The following is a 17,008-nucleotide window of genomic DNA, read 5'->3' as shown; positions in this document are numbered from 1 at the left end:
GGGTTTGTTTTTTTACTGCCAAGTGGTAATGTAGACCTGGGCCTGGCCTCGTGCAAGATGGAGATGAGGTTTTTTACACAAAAGCTTCCAATTTATACCTGATGGTGCAGTCATTTTTGAAAGCATTGTCTGGGGGCCAGTTTGGGTGAACTGTCTACCAGTATGTGATTCTGACACGGACATGTTTCTCAAATGCAGAGCGTCATTCACAGGGTTAGAAGGTCTGGGGGTGGACCTGGGAATCTGCCTTCTTCACAAGCCTCCTCTCTGCCCGCCCCCCACCCCCAGGGTGGTCTGATGCGCAGTGGAGTCTGAGAGCCACCGAACCGGAGTCACGAGGGAGGCAGCTTTCCATGTAGGGGCAGGCTCAGCGGGCAGGATCACGTTCCCTGTTTGCACTGGCCTGAGCGTCCGTGGCCTGGCCCCAGTTTCTCAGGGCCAGCGGCGTCCAGAACACATACTTCTGTGTGCCAGGAGCAGGGGGAGGCAGAGAGGGGCCCTGCAGGAAGAGGACGTCCCGGCTCCCTCCCAGCCTCCCTCTGGCTCTCCACAGCCCCACATGGTTCAATGCCAGTCCCAGTGGCTTTTAGCCTAGTGGGCAGTGTGACCGCCAGCCTGATGCCTGTTGCTTTCCGGGGAACTTTGGATGGGAACTCTTTGTGGGGAGACGGCCCAAATAGAGATGTCAAGTTCTGGGAGAAGGCGGGCGCCGGCCTCCGGACTGGCTGGGCACTGACGGATGTGTGTGAAGCAATGTGTTTGTAGGCCTCTTGCTTAATTGTCCACAAGCGCAGTTAAAACTGGCAGTTCTCAGGCTGGGTTGTCTGCTCTGAAAATCCACGGGCTCCTCTTTAACAGCTGGGAACCGCCTGGCTTCTGTAGGTGTTTATTCTGAAGCCACTAGAACGCTTTACAGGGTTCACCTGGTGACTCGGATGCTCTGTGGGATTAGTGTTCCAGCCCAATATTTACAGGTCCCTGTAGTTCAAGAACTCTGGAAAGGCTCCTTCCCTCTCCATGTCCCCTGTCACCTCTCTAGGACAGGGTACACGGGAGGAGCAAATATGTTTGTTGGTAGAGCAACATGAAGGACAATATCAATCTGGGGTTTGTCTCTCCAGGGTTAATTATCAGAGGGATCCATTCTGTTCACCCCACCAGCCTGCGAAGGCTCATTTCCATGTTACTGCTAAAGAAGAAACTTTGATTTCCCCAACAGAAAATAACAAGGAAACAGGGGCGCCTGGGTGGCTCAGTTGTTAAGCGTCTGCCTTCGGCTCAGGTCATGATCTCAGGGTCCTGGGATCGAGCGCCGTGTCGGGCTCCCTGCTCCGTGGGAAGCCTGCTTCTCCCTCTCCCACTCCCCCTGCTTGTGTTTTCTCTCTCGCTGTGTCTCTCTGTCAAATAAATAAAATCTTTAAAAGAAAAAAAAAGAAAATAACAAGAAACATATTAATGAGACATGTTTCTATGTACATTTCTATCCCTAAAGGGTCTGCTTTGAGTCTTCTGCCTAGATTACTCTCAGCAAATATTTTTAGTTGTTAAGAACCATAATCAACATAAAATATAGCTGCTCTAAGGCTGTATAGTAGTTTTAATACCCATAATAAAATAGCAAATTTAGTGGAGACTACGAGCCATGACAAGAGCTAACATTTACTGAGCACTTTCTATGGGCCAGGCTCAGAACTAAGTGCTTTAGTTGGGTTATTTCATTTAGTCTTTACAAGTCCATGAGATTTAATCCTCAAAATCATTCAACTGGGGAAGTCATACCACTATTTTACAGATGGGGAACGTGAATCTTAGAGGCTGAATGTACTAGATGCTTTACATGGTTTATATTATGTGATCCTCAGGTCAATCCTGTATGATTCCCCTCCCAACAGCCCTATAGGAAGGCATTATTACCTTTTTAGGGATGAAGGAACTGAAATGTCGGTGTTCATAAAGGGGAAAAACCTGGGAAACACCTATATGTCCCATCCGTAGAAACTGTGAGAGAAAACAAATGAATACCTTTGTTTTAGTTTTGGGGTTGTCATTCAGGAATAAGTCTAATACAAGCTGGGAGGGAGGGTGGGGCCTAATTTCCAGCAGGCATCCTGATGGACCCTGGAGACTGTCCTTGTAGAAGAAAGAGCAGAGCAAGGATCCCCGTCACCTCCTCACCCTTGACCTAGGAATCCAAGAGTATTTGTCCTCCATGCTCGTTGGCTCCCAGCCTGTCTCAAGGACAGCTGTCCATCATGCCAGCATCCATTCTTGACTTCTTCCCTTCTCTGATTACCCTCATTTCCTTTCAGAGCAACTGAGTCCCCTTATTTCCTCTCTGTCCCCACCCTGCTGCCCGGTCAGCCCCAGGGGATCCTGGCCCATTGTGTTATGTGGGCCTGGATTCAGAGAATTTTCCCACTCATCAGTTGTACCCAGAGGGCACTTGGGTCCAAAAATGTCTCTACCCCCTTCTTCTTGGAACTGGCCCCTGCCATAGCTCTGACCAAGAATTAGAACGGAAACTCCCATCTTCTTACGGATCCCCCACTCCTTGCTCTCTTTCGACTGGCCAGTCAGAGCCCTCATCTGGAAGTTTCCGACTTGGGAGCACAGAGAGAGGGCAGTTTGTTTCTCTTTGGGGGCTGAATGGAGCTCTGGAGCTGCCAGAAGCCAGGTTCCCCTTTACGGGTGGAGGAAATCAAGCTGCAGTAGATGAAAATCAGTCTAGCCTACAGGAAAACAAGAACTAAAGACCAAGAAGGGGAGTCCCGAGGCACCCTTGTTCCTGCCACCTGTCTTCCAAGCCCCACCTGCATCCTGCTTCTGTGGGACCAGGGGATGTGTGCTCACACAAAGCTCTCTCTTCCTGTTCAATCTCAAGAGGCATGAAAGGGTAGGGGTGAGGAACATCTCTGGGTTTTAATCCTGGCTTGCAACATTGTGTGATCTTGAGCAGGTTCCTTAGTGACTTTGTGTAAAATGGGGAGAAGAACAGAACTGTTGAGAGGGATCGCAGTTAAGGTATAGAAGACTTAGGTAAAGCTTGACGCACAGTAAATGCTATACAACATTACCTATTATTACTTGTACTTGAGTTGAATTTTCTGTCACTTCAGCTGGAAGAGTCTTGATCAACACAAAACCTTCCCTTACTTACCTCTGGGTTAAAATGTTCCTGAGCACCCGTATGTCTCAGGAGCAGGAAATTACCAAGCCACTCAGGTGTGCCAGGAAATGCCAGTCAGAAGTGTTTTCTCCCTGCCGTGCCGGGCCCCAGCACCCACCATCCGTGGCTGAACTGTCCTGTTCCCACAACTGGAAAGGGCAGAGTCAACACGGTCCCTCTACCTGCCCTCTGGCCTACTTGGGCTGTTTACAGACTTCTGTCTGATTTGGAAACCAGACCCCCTCCTTCTGGGGAGTTCACCTGGGCTGCAGCCCGGCCCTGCCTGGGTCTCTGTGCCTACAGGAAACCGGGTGTGAAGCTGGCTTACGGAGGAGCAAGCAGAAAATACAGTCTCTCAGGATGTTTGTTCCAGTTCCTTTCTAACTCTGTCAGCGTATTCAGTTACTTAGCCTCTATTAGGTATTTGTGCTCACCACCATCCGGGGAACTGAATTAGAGGGACGAGGGAACTTCTGGGAAGACAAAAAATGAAGGGAAACTCAAGCCGGTAGGGATTTGCTGGGAACCTGCCATGTGCACATCATTGCATGGGAGACTTGGACTCATAGAGGCCCTCGTAGAGGGTAAAGGCAGTGACTAGCAACTCCCTGCAGGATGACCTCCCTCTGCTCCCAGCCTCCCCTCTGCTGCTACCTCTGACCTCCAGGAGGGCTGCGGGTACTCTGCTGGGCGTGGGGCATACTGGGAGGCAAGGTGGGGGAGCAAGCAAAACTGAGGGGCGAACGCCGAGGCCGAAGTAGCAATCTCAGAAGTGCTGGACACTTGGCGCTCAAATCCAAATTGCGGCCCGGGAGCTCCAGGCCAGTTCCAGGTGTCGATCTGATTTGAAAGAGCACAACGGGGGCTGAGCTTCTGGTGCGTGGCAGAGAGATGGTATGAGGGCTAATGGGCTAACGTAGGAGCCAGCCTGGGAAAGCAGGAGCCTGAGGGAACCCAGCAGAAAAGGCTGTGCGGGCAGCCTGGCCTTTCCTTGAAATATTCTGGAATGCCTAGAACACGGAGTGGGGGCTCTGTTCTCTAGAGACAGTAGCCCTTGGGACTACAGTGTCAGAGTCAATCCTTCTAAACCCTATTAGTCAGTGGGGAGAGAGAGGGACTCATGTTCTGCTTTGCTGTTTCAGTGATGCCCAGGGAGGGGTAGGGCAGTCTACAGGGGTCTGAATGTTCTTGGGGGCTGCCGGGCAGGGCAGGGGCCAGGGTAAGGTTTGGCATTTGCTTAGCAGATCCCTAAATTTGGCTAATAACCAAATGGAGGGGAACAGCATTCCTTATTTCTCAAGGAGGCTGAGGTGAGTGAAGTCCAGTTCACTTTGCTGGTCTTCAATTAAATATTTGGGTGGGGCTAGTCCATAAGCTCCCATGTTTAAGGCACTGTGCGAGGCATAATACTTTCCTTTGGAAGAGCCTTACATGCATCCTGGATCATCTCATCTCTCAGTTCAGTTCTGTAAGGCAGTGATGTAATTCTTCTCTGATGGTCTATGGGTCTATGTGATCGTTTATTCAAAACAGGCCCACTACGTGCTAGGCACTGTGCTAGGTGCTAGGAACAGAACCAAGTCCCTGCTCCCATGGGGCTCGCTCACTGGGCAGAGATGCGATTAACAGGGGACAAATACCCAAAGGAGGTCAGTTCATGTAGTATTAAGTACTCTGAAGAAAGTAACAGAGGATGATGTGCTCTGGGGGTGGGGTGAGTAGTGGTTGATGGCAACCATATCTCCCAGATCTGTACCTATCTTTCTGGTTGAGTAAGGAGGAGGCTAGGATACCCGGGCCTCTGCTAAGTGGAACTTTCAGGCGAGTCAAAGTGTGAACAGGGCCGGGAGATGCGAGAACCCACTTGTAATGCTCGGCCAAGGTGGTGACAGGTTATTATTTATCGCAATAAATCCCCAAAGCATGAAGCGCTTGGCTGGTTCCGGAGGTTGGCAGGTGTCACAAGGGCTTGTGCTACAAAAAGCATGTATTGTGGATCAATTTCAGGTCATAGCCCCTTCTGAATATGTTTGGGTAACTTTTTAAAAAACATGTTTTATTTTTTAAAGGGCAAGATACACACAGAATGCTAGATTTGAAAGATGTAAAGATGGTATGTATTTCAAAGTCAGTACTCCTCCAACCCTGACCCAGGCCTGCCCTCGCCTTTCCTTCAGGCTACCGTGCTGTCCAGGCTCATGTAAACTTGAGGGGTCTGCATGGCTCTCATGAGGGCCCATGGGCTTCTTACACATTTGTGTTTGGATTGATATTCATCAAACTTAACAACACTTGACCTTCTCCTCTGCTAAAAACTATGCCTGCTACCTGAAGAGAAGGCCCAGGGGAGAATCCCAGAGCCTACTCGAGGCTTTTAGTGGGAGGAATCGAAGCAGGTCCCGTCTCAGTGGGGGCAGATCCTGGAATAACTAAGAGCGTGGGTTTGGAGTCAGCAGACTTGGGCACTAATCTTGACCCTGCCTCTTTTTTTTTTTTTTTAAGATTTTATTTATTTATTTGAGAGAGAGAATGAGAGATAGAGAGCATGAGAGGGAAGAGGGTCAGAGGGAGAAGCAGACTCCCCGCTGAGCAGGGAGCCGGATGCGGGACTCGATCCCGGGACTCCAGGATCATGACCCGAGCCGAAGGCAGTCGCTTAACCAACTGAGCCACCCAGGCGCGCCCTGACTCTGCCTCTTTCCAGCTGAATAACGTGGGTGAGCGAAGGAATCTCCCCAAGCCCAGGTTCCTCCTTTGTAAGCTGGGAATAATCGTTACTACTCTGAGGCCATGAGGATTACACGAGCTACTGCAGGTAGGGCTTGGCCTCGTCCTTGGCACAGAGCTGAGCTGCTGTAATCATCAGGGAGTGGGTTCCAGGACCCCCTTGAGTCCACATTTGTGTGCAAATGTACTTGGGTCAAAGGCACTCTCATTAGGGTGTGGAAGTCACAGAAGGGTCATCTGCAGCCTGGGGGTGTGGGTGTGTTGGGGCTGGAGGCTGATGGCCAGTGTTACTGGTGTTCCTTTGGTAGGTCCCAGGTTCTAACGCTAGTTTTGCCACCCATTCTCTGATTTTGAGCATGTCATTCAGCACCTCTGGGCCCCAGTCTCCTCATCTATTAGACGACAGGGTCGGTCTTGGTCATCTTCAGGCGTGTCCTGCTCTCACACACCAGGATTCCTAACTCAGGAGGGTGAGCTGGGGATGTGCCCTCATGGGCTCTGGCCTTCAGGCTCGAAGCTGAGGCCGCTCCTGCCCACCGGCGTGAGGAATGGAGGGCTCTGAGCCCCTGCTCCATGTTCTCTTTGCCCTGTGTTTTCTGTAACCCTTCTCACCCGGGACTGAGTTCCCGGGAACAGGTCTGCCGGCCCTAGGCCTCTGCTTCGTCTGATGGGCCAAACTCAGACTCCCAAGGGATGGGGACAGACACGCCCAGCTGACATCTCTGGGCCAAGGGGACCACAGTCACGGTGGCGGATCCCTGCCGTCCCTGTCCCCTGGAGCTGGGCTCCAGGCTGCCGGCGTCAGGAACAGAGAGGGTTGCTATGAAAATAAAGGGGGTGCAGCGGGCAGCTGTGTGGCACCGGCCCAGAAGAGGAGCACCGTGGGGGACCCCCTATTTCAGCCGGCCTGACAGGAAGCCACTGGAGAAAAATCGCTTGATAGCGACCGCTCCTGGGGGTTAAGATGCGCTGGGGGATCTGGGAACGCGCTCTGTAGAGGGCAACGGGCTGAATGGTCGCCCCGCACTTCCCACGGACAAGCGACAGTTCCGGAAGCCAGGCGCCACTCGGGGGTGTCCGACCTGCCGCGGTCATTCTGTGCTCCTGCCTTGTTTCCTCAGGTAGACCGAAAGTCGGAAGCCGCAGAGGCCAGGGAGCAAAAGGGACGCCCCCCCCCCCCCCCGGCTCCCCCGCAGACCCCACTGCCTCACTCCTAGTCTCGGGCCTGCGGTACAACACTGTGTATAGTGTTAGTTGTCAGGGAGGACAGGGAGGAGGAGAAGCCGTAGCGTGACCCACGGCCGGTGCAGAAGGCTGAGCGGCTTCAGAGGCAGGGGCCCGTCTGCGCCCCCACTCTCTCCCCGGGTGACCCGACCGTGCTGACCATATGTCCTCCCAGGCCACTGTAGCCCAGGCCCCAAACCCTGAGGAAGACGCAGTGGAGCCTCTCCTACAGGCTTTCTGCCTCCCCTCACCCCCACCCCCCGAACCCCATCACGAGGCTGCTGAAATCTGAGGGACCCTGTGTGACGGATGGAAAGCCCTGGATGTCTGGATGTCTGGATGTCTGGATGTCTTCAGAGCTTTTACTTAAGTCTTATTGTTTTGGGACTGTTGTCTGTCTGTTCGTTTTCTTCTGGAAAAGCAGAGCTCCCCTCAAAAGGCCCCTCAAAGCTGGCTGTGCAGAGTCAGGGGCCGGGGCGCTCTTGGGAGACTGGCCGCTTTGCCCCTCAGGGCTCCCTCCCCTTTCCTCCTCAGGGCCCAGGAGCCCAGCTGGCCCCACCAGCCAGGTGCAGGAGTGAGTTAGGGAAGGGCACGGGCCTTCGGGAAAGGACCTCAGCCGCCTCCTTATCCGCGTGATGGACTCATGTACCTAGGGCCCTCCTCTACCTTTTCCAGGGTTAGGATCTTTTTATAACATCCTGGTAGTCTGAATATTGGCCCCTCGAAGACGACGATGTCCAGATCTTTGGAACCTGGGAATATGTAATCTTACAAGGTGAAACCGACTTTGCAGATCTGATTCAGCCAGGGATTTTGAGATGGGAAGGTTTCCCTGGATTACCTGGCAGGCCCAATGTAATCACAAAGGTTCTTATAAGGGGGAGGCAGGAGGTCAGAGAGGAGAGAAGATACTATGCTCTTGGCTTTGAAAATGCAAGAACAGGCCGAGAGCCAAGGAATGCAGATGACCTCTGGAAGCTGGCAAAGTCGAGGAAACAGATTCTCCCCTAGAGCTCCCAGGAGGAATGCAGCCGTGTGGATTCTAGACCTCTTGACTTCCAGAACTGTAAAAGAGTAAAGGTATGTTGTTTCGAGCCACTAAACTTGTAATTTGTTACAATAGCAACTGTGAGCAAATACAAACATGAGCAAATGCCATGGCCCCTCCTGTGATTGGTTTTTCGCATGTATCGATGAACAGAACACATATGGACAAAAGGCCACCTCGAATTCAGTAATGCACTAATAGTTTGTTAACTATGCAGCAGCTGCAAACATTTAAGAAGCAATATAACTCACACCCAGCAAGGCGATGGATTCATTCATTCACTCATTCATTCATTCCTCCTGAACTTGACTTCTGACCCAGACTGTGGGGGTCCAAATCTCAGCCTCAGCATCCTCACCTGTAAATGGGAATAATTACAACACCTGCCTTATATTGTTGGGAGGATTAAATAACTCAATATCATTTGGGAAACATGCTTGGCATACTGTAAGTGCTGTGAAAGTAATTACTATGATTTTATTAAAACACAGGATAGCTGTGAGAGACATGTTATTTATTCTTCCAAGAGATAATGCACGAGTGATTTTTTGTCCTGCTTTACTTCACTGTACTTTTGTTTTTAAATATGTCCCAAGATGCCTAGCCTTACAGAGAAGAAAATACAAAAGCTCCCCTCAAATCAGTACAAACACAATTGATTCTCTTTCTGATGGGTTCTCAGCCTGATCATGAAGCCCAGTCTTTAGACCTTCATTTCTACCATCAGTCAGACTTGGAAGACAAACCCTACTCCCAGTCCAACTTGTCTTATTAGGGACCCTCCAAACCAGATTGGGGTCTCCCAAGCTCTGGGTAACAGAATCTATAGATGCCAGCACAATGGTCATTTCCCTCTTTGTTCAAGCATGAGGCAGCATTATGCCCAGCCCTGGGGGAGGTGGGGGGCATGAATCCTGGCTGGGTTAAGCCTGTTACGGTAATCCCATTTACCTTTGCCAATGGACTTGGGTCTGTGACTAGCTCCAGACAATCAGATGTCAGTAGAAGTCCGATGGTGGATTTCTAGGGAAGTTCTTCTTCCCTGAAAAAGGAAAGTGTTAGTAGTTGGTTCAGCCGGGAAGACAGACACCACTCTAGGTATTTCAGCAGGAGGGACTTTAATACATGGATTTAAGTGGTTACACGACTGCTGAAAAGGCTGGAGGAGCAAAAGTAAAGACAAACCAGCCCAAGCTGTCAGGCCGGCTGCTGGCAGGGACTGTGGAGATGGCAATAATGATCACAGGTCTCTGCAGACCACAGCAGGTGATTTTCAGGCACATTCCTAGAGGCCATTACAAATTCTCATGTTCACTCTTCTCTTCCTCCTTTCAAATCTTGCACAGGCACCTCTAATGACTGCATTTGAACCCAGATTCCTGCTAGTGAAGGATTCTGGGATCTGTAATTTTCAGGCTCTCAGCCACCATGGCAGAGGGGATGCCTAGGAGGTAGGGAATGGTGAAGATGCTCTGGGACAAAGAGAGAAACTTTCTCTTCCTTCTTTTGCACTTGTCTTTTCTTTAAAATCAGGACACGGAGCGGATATAGCTCGATCTAGCTCATCTTGTGACTAGAAGGTGAAGGATTAATTCACTCATTCATGTATTCACTTGCTCAATAGACACATGTAGGGGATCATCCTAGGTAGGAGCTCTGGCCTTTCACTCTCATTGGTCATTTGATTGCCACACTGCTGCACGAATGAAGACAACACAACAGCAACTGGACTTTTTCGAACACTTTTTTTTTCTGGATAATTTACTAAGCATTTGATATACCTCGTCTTATTTCACCCTCATCCGTACCAAGTGATCATACACGTCCACACTCCACCCTGGGAGCATACTAGGAATACTAAGAGGACGTGTACTGAGTATTCATTATGTTCCAGGCACTGTCGTGAACTCTTTATACATTTCTCACTCATTTAATTCTTCCCACAGCCCTGGACGTGGGTCCTATTCTCATCCCCCTCCTTACATGTTGAGACTAAGGCAGAAAAGTTAAACTGCTGGCCCAAGCTGACCAGCTTGCCAGTGGTGGGGCGGAGACTGAAATCCAGGCAAAACGTGTGTGTTCAGTCACTACTTCGTGCTAGCAGCCAATGGCAGGGGCTGCCTTTTCCAGGAGAGGGGCACTGCGGGCCAAACTGGGTTGGAGTTATTTTACTGCATATCCCTCTGTATAGCTTGACTTTTTCATAGAGGTTCCTAAAGATAAGTTAAGGCATTTCCCAGCAGTGGAGGGTTTAACTGCCATGTTCCTATTTATCCTTCAAAACCCAGTTCATTTAGGAAGACTTTCTTGATCCTTCTCCCAGATCTTTGTTCTTCTCTTTATCTCTGTGTCTACACCTCCTACCTGGTATATACTTGGTTCCCAGGACTTGTTTGCTAAATAACATCCCCTAAAAGTCCCCTCCGTATCTCCTGGCTTCCTGTCTCTCCTGTCTGGCATTGACAATGTTTCTTAGAAGGCCACCGTCTCAGTGTTATTCCTTGGCTGAAAAGCCTCCACAGATCCCTCTCTCCTAACCCCATCAGGTCTGAATTCGGCCTGAGTTTTCAGGTTGTCCTCAGGCGGGCCTCACTCCACCTCATTAAACTTGCTCACAGTGCTTTGAATCCTACCCACCCATCGATGCTCAGCCTTCAGGAGGCTACACGTGATCACTCCAAGCCTCAGCAAGAGCTTTCTCCTCTGGCTCCTGTCCATGGGGTCTCTACCACCATGGTTAGCATGTGATCTGTCTGGGATTGCCTGTCACTGCCCCCTGCACAAGGAAATGAGCTGGCAACCTGGTGGCTGTCTTTTTTCCCTCCCGTCCCCCTTCTCTTTCGGACAGCACGATAAACTCAGCTAGCCTCTGGGAGTGTGACAACAAAGATGGGCAACCATATGGGTAGTCACCATTTACAGATCGTCACTGGTGGGTCAGCTTCTGGATTTCCTTCCTTCCCCTAACAGCCCTTACTTGTTGGCACCTGTATTTTTGGCTGCTTCATGAGGAGTTTGAGTCTCCCTGCTCTATCCCATGGCAGTTAATGGTCCCCTTTCTATTTCATATCTACTGTCTTTTTGGTTCCCTCCTTCCCTTTTGGCCTGCCCCCCTTTACCTTCCCTTGGGAAAGAGCCTATGCTGACCTCCAGGCCTGAGCGTCTGACTGCTGATTGGGAAGCCTGATGGGCCCCAAAGTGAACTCCCTAATCCCCCCGCCCGCCCCCGCCAGCCTGTTTCTCCTCTGATTCACCCTGTCATGATAGGGAGACAGCATTTCCATCCCCCCCCCCCGAAACCTGGAAATCAGCCTTAACCCCTCCCTCTCTTACTCCTCATGCTCTGTCACTTCTTCCAAACTTGGATTCTGGAAATTTCCACCTAGCTACTCCTCTATTTGGCTACTAACTACTCGGATATATCCCAAACTATATTTATCACTACAATAAGCATCTTTTCTCTTGAAACTGGCTTAGAAGACCAACTTTCCCGACTTTCAGTGGCATGATTATCAGGTTCACTTTTGACACAGCCTTCCCTTTTCCCTCCAGCTGGCCACTGAATCTTGTTGATTTTTCCTTGCCCTCCTTGTGGGAGGCGGGTTATATTGAAAGCAGTATAGACTTTGGTTTTTCAAACTTGGGCGCCGTCACTAGCTCACTGTGCAACTTCAAACTAGTTATTTAATCTCTTTGAGATTCTGTTTCTTCTCTGTGAAATGGAGATAAAATACACAAAATTTTAGTGTATGAAAAAGTTGGTATTTGAAACCAAATGAGAAAAATGGACAGTTCACTTGATGCTCTTAGGACAACAAGATAGCCATTTGACTAAATAAACTTTTATTCCTACCTCATTCCAAGCATCACATAAATTACAAATGAATCAAAGTTTAAATGTGAATTATGAAACTATTAAAGTATTAGAAGAAACTCTGCATGAGCATTGTTATTATTTTGAAGTGATCAATAAATATGTTTCCCTGAAGAGTTAAATTCCTAAGCAATAAAGAAAAAATGACACATACATGGGAGGGGGGAGCAACAAATTGGGAAAAATATCAGCAATATATTTGACAGTCAAAGGTGCTAATTTTTACATGAGAAGGGCTTGTAGAATTTGATAAAAAAGAAGACTGCTATATAGAAAAGTGGATAAAAATATGCATGGATAATTTTCAAAAGGAAAAAACAAATGCCCAATAAACAGATGAAAAGATGGTCAGCCTGACTGACAGTCAAAGGAATACAGATTAGAAGAACAGTGGGGAAAAAAAAAAAAAAAGGAACAATGAAATATCACAGTGACAAGGATTTTAGGAAGTTATTGATATCTAGTGTTGGTAAGAACACGGTCCCTTCATAAGCCATTGTTGGGACTGCAAATCAGTACATTCTTTTTGGAGCAGAATTAGGCAATATCTATTATACCAAAAATATCCGTACCTTTTGACTGTTACTAGAAATATATCTTGCATATTTTCTTGCTCATATAATCAAATACCTTTGTTCTAAGATGCTTATTAAGGCATAATTTGTAACTGGAAAAATTGGAAATAATACAAATATTCACTGAAGCATAAGTAGATAAATTAGGGGAAAATCCACTGGATTATATTCTGCAGCTAAAGGTCAATTATCAGGGGGTTGAAGGACAAGGGTGGGAACAGGCTTTGTGCTGAATGCTTTTTAAATATTTTTTTATTTTTAACCACGAGCATGCATTTTCTATTAAAATTTAAATGAAAAGTGCTTCTGGGCTCTCTCCTCCCCTGTATCCCCATCACCACTGCCCTAGATCCCTATCAACTCTTGCCTAAACTATGAAAAGAGCCCCCCCCCCACCCCTGGCTGTTTGCTCTGCTTCTGTGCGTTCAGGCCCCTTTAAGTGGACCTGGCTGGGGAGGCGGGTGTTCCTGCAGGTGCTCTCCGTGATGGAGAGCCTGTGGGAGTCCATGCTAACTCCAGAATTGTTTCTGCTCACTTCCTATTCACCAGCTCTGCCATTCCTTGCCTTGGGCTTTGCCCTTCCTTCCAACCTCTACTCCCCTTCCAGCCTCCCCTTTGGGCCTCCACTCCTGGTCAACCCACTCCCATCAGCTCTTTGGACTGAGGACCCAGTTTGGAAGCTGGGTGGTTGACGCCTCTGGCTATTGAGACCATTCACCCCCTGTGCTTAACATTAGCTCCGGCATTCTCTTCCTGCCCGCCCACCAGGGGAGAAGGCCCGGTCACCAGACTCCCCAACGCTGTTCACATCTGCACATCACCACCGTGTGCTGTACATCAAACACAGCTCCCACCCTGGCTCTCCCTGTCCCCCCCCACATCTAAGAATTGAGTCCACACTCTTGAACTGCACATGCGAGGCTCATCTCAGGTCCTCACCTGGCCTCCAGCCGCTGGCTGTCATGTACCCTGCACGCCAGCCCTGCGGGACTAAATTCTTCCAAACTCTGGAGTGCTTTCCTCCTCCCTCTTTGCTCTCCCCCCTGGAATGCCTTTCTTCCTCTACCAGCTTCGTCCGTGTTTCCAGGACTTCTGTACATGAATGTATGTATATGACTCGTAAGGATTTACCTGCGTATTTATGTGCTCACTTAGGGGAGCAACTAAATATGGGATAAGTATATTCACCTTCAATTCTAGCTGTGTTTGTAATGGTGTCTCTTGCTTTTGAAGCACCCTGAGGGCAGGAACTGTGCATTAGCTAGGACCCTAAGTTTACACAATCACAAGGACTAGAAACCCAATTCAAAACTCACTTAGGGACCTACTAGGCAAAAGTTTTGCATCAAGGGCTGAGAATGTACCACAGTTGGCCCAAGGTGGGTCCGGTGCCACCCCCCGGATGGATCCCCTAGGACATGATGTCAGAACGGCTTCCGTAGAAACCCCAGAGATGCGGGTGGGGGCGGGGAAGGAGCCAAGACAGGTCTCAGGAGGGAAGGGGTGTGGGGTGTGGCTTCCTGGCCCAGGAACCAATAGGTGTCCACCACTCCTGCACTCACACTGGGTTCTGGCCAGGGGTGTCTCCCCCCCTAAGTCTCATTCATGATTCATTTCAGCTCTTTTTCTTTGTAATTCCAGTCCCTCTTCTTCTCTGCACAGGGTGTCGGTTGTTTTGCCTGCCCAGCCAGTTGTTTGCCGGCCTTGCTTTTCTGCCGAATGGCCCCCTCTTCTTTTCCTTTAAGGAACTAGTCCCTTCCACCCAAGCTGCCAATCACAGGCCACGCCTCCTGGGGGGTGGGTTCCTACCCAAGGTAAGCCAACCAGTTCTCTCGGAAAATTCGAGTCCGGGTCCCCACGGAGAGAGCCGAGCTGCCACCTCCAGAGTGCCCACCCTGCTCCCCAGAGTGCCTGGTCCTATCCTTCCTGAGTGCAGCCATTCCTTCTTGTTTGTCAACTTCCTTCAGGATGTGGTTCTGGATTCCCCCAACCAGATGTGGCCCATCCCTGCCTCCTCGCATTTTCTTCAGGCGTTCTTTTAGTATATATCGCATTCCGACTTGCCTATCGTTATTTGACATTTCGTCTCCATTGATTCAACCTTTATTCACACACTGATTATAAGTGCCCAATAAATTCCTCCGTTAGCGCAAGTTAGAATTATATTTTATAGTTTGGAACCCAAACCACCCGAGGTGATAAAGCCACCCTACACCCAACGAGCGGGGAGGAGGTCTGGCGCTGCCCCAGGTGTGGCCACGCACCGTTCCTCCCTCCCGGCAAAGCTGGGTTACGGAGAGCTGGTACCGGGGCCCTGCACCGCTCACCTCCGCCCCTGCTTGTTGTCTTGCCCCTTAGCTCCACTGTGAGCAGTGGAGTGCAGGCACCCTAGAGTTTACTCACAGCATGGGGCGGGGGGGGCGGTGGTGACAACTGGCCCCATGCCTTGCAATCCATTAATATGGGTGAAACAGTTTCCTTCAGCCTGACTCTGTTTCTCGAGGTGGGCTACCATGACCTTTCCACTCAGAGAATCCTCTACTTTTGTTGGGTAGCACCGAGGGACAGACAGCTGACTGGGATCATTCCTGCCCAGAAGCCGAGGCTGAATTCCTGTTGCCTGGCAAGTCCAAATCCCCACCTGGCCCATGGAGGGCCTCCCAAGCTGTATTCGTTTTCTGGGGGCTGCCACAAGGAAGTACCACAAACTGGGTGTTTTAAACAACTGGAGTTTATTCTCCCGGTTCTAGAGACTAGAAGTCTGAGGTCAAGGTGTGGACAGAGTGGCTCCTTCTAGGAGCTGTGAGGGAGAATCTGTTCCATGCCTTTTCTTTGCTTTCTTTTAAAAGATTTTATTTATTTATTTGAGAGAGAGAGAGATTGTGCACCTGCAACCTGCTCCAGAGCAGGGTGAGGGGCAGAGCGGGAGGAAGGGAGAATCTGGAGCAGAGTCTACACTGAGCGCAGAGCCTCTGACTGGGACATGGTGACCCGAGAGGAAACCAAGAGTCCGATGCTCAACTGACTGAGCCACCCAGGCACCTGGTGTTCCGTGCCTTCTCACCTAGCTTTTGGTGGTTTGCCGGCAACCGTTGGTGTTCCTTGGCTTGCAGACACAATCATTCCAATCTCTACCTTCATCTTTACATGCTGTTCTTTCTGTGTGCAGGTCTCTCCCCACTGCCCCCCAGCGTGCTGTTGCGCCCCTAATCCATAGCTGTTAGCACACCTGGCATTTAAGCTCCAAAGCCTATGTTCTTCCCATGGCTGACTTCCTCCCACACTCCTCCTTATGCTTCGTGCTAAAACCCAACCAGGCCCAAGGTTCAAAGCAGATGCCACCTCCTCATTCCTCAGGAAGGCTTTCCTGATTCCCCACCCAGGTGTGACCACTTCCTGCTCCAAACTTCTTGTTTTATTGTTGTTGTCCAGATCCCTCTTTTGGGATTTGCCATAGTCTCTCCATGTATTGTTACTTGCCTATTTATCTTTATTCATTCATTCAACATTTACTCAATAGTAGTCAACATTTCTTATGCTCTGTGTACCAGGCACCCTGCCAGGCCCTGGGCAATATACAGAGATCAAATGGAACACCTACCCTGGAGAAGTTCCTACATAGAGCAAGAGTCATGAGCAGTAGTTACACTGGAATGAGGTATGGACAATAAGGGAACTCTCTTTTGTTTTGTTTTTAAAGATTTTATTTATTTGACAGAGAGAGACACAGTGAGAGAGGGAACACAAGCAGGGGGAGTGGGAGAGGGAGAAGCAGTCTTCCTGCTGAGCAGGGAGCCCGACTTGGGGCTTGATCCCAGGACCCTGGGATCACGACCTGAGCCAAAGGCAGACGCTTAATGACTGAGCCACCCAGTCGCCCCTGAGGGTACTCTGTTTTTGAGTCCGTTAATTAATTGCATCTTGGGGTGCAGTGAGTCTTTCACTTCCTGGGGGACGTTAGAGACTGTTTGGTCTTGACACAGGTATGGAGTCAAGCAGCCCCTGTTTTGAACCCAGTTTTGGCACTGAATTTCCTGTGAGTAGGTGTGCCAGTTTCAGTTACTTTGTCTTTAGGATGGGTGCTCATAGGGCCAACTGCACGCGGCTGCTCTCAACACTCAAGGAGCAGTGATATAAAATGCTTAGCAGAGTGTTTGGTACTTAGTAAGCCCTCAAGAAACATGAATTCTTTGTGCTGCTTCATCCTGAAGGTTGGATGCCTTCGGAGGTGGGGGCAGGGAGGAAGAGAGCCTCTGTGCAGCAGGAATAGCATGTGCAGAGACATCAGGGCAGGGGGCAGTGCGGCCTCTTTGGCGGGGGGCGTTGCGGAGCACGGAGGAGAAGATGGGAAGAGGGCAAGGGAAGGTAGAGAGCCTGGTCTTGGTGCAGAGGTG

The sequence above is a fragment of the Zalophus californianus genome, chromosome 4 (assembly GCF_009762305.2).
Source record: "Zalophus californianus isolate mZalCal1 chromosome 4, mZalCal1.pri.v2, whole genome shotgun sequence".
In the NCBI taxonomy this organism is placed as follows: domain Eukaryota; kingdom Metazoa; phylum Chordata; class Mammalia; order Carnivora; family Otariidae; genus Zalophus; species Zalophus californianus.
The sequence above is the reverse complement of the archived record's forward strand: the minus strand, read 5'-3'. Positions refer to the sequence as shown.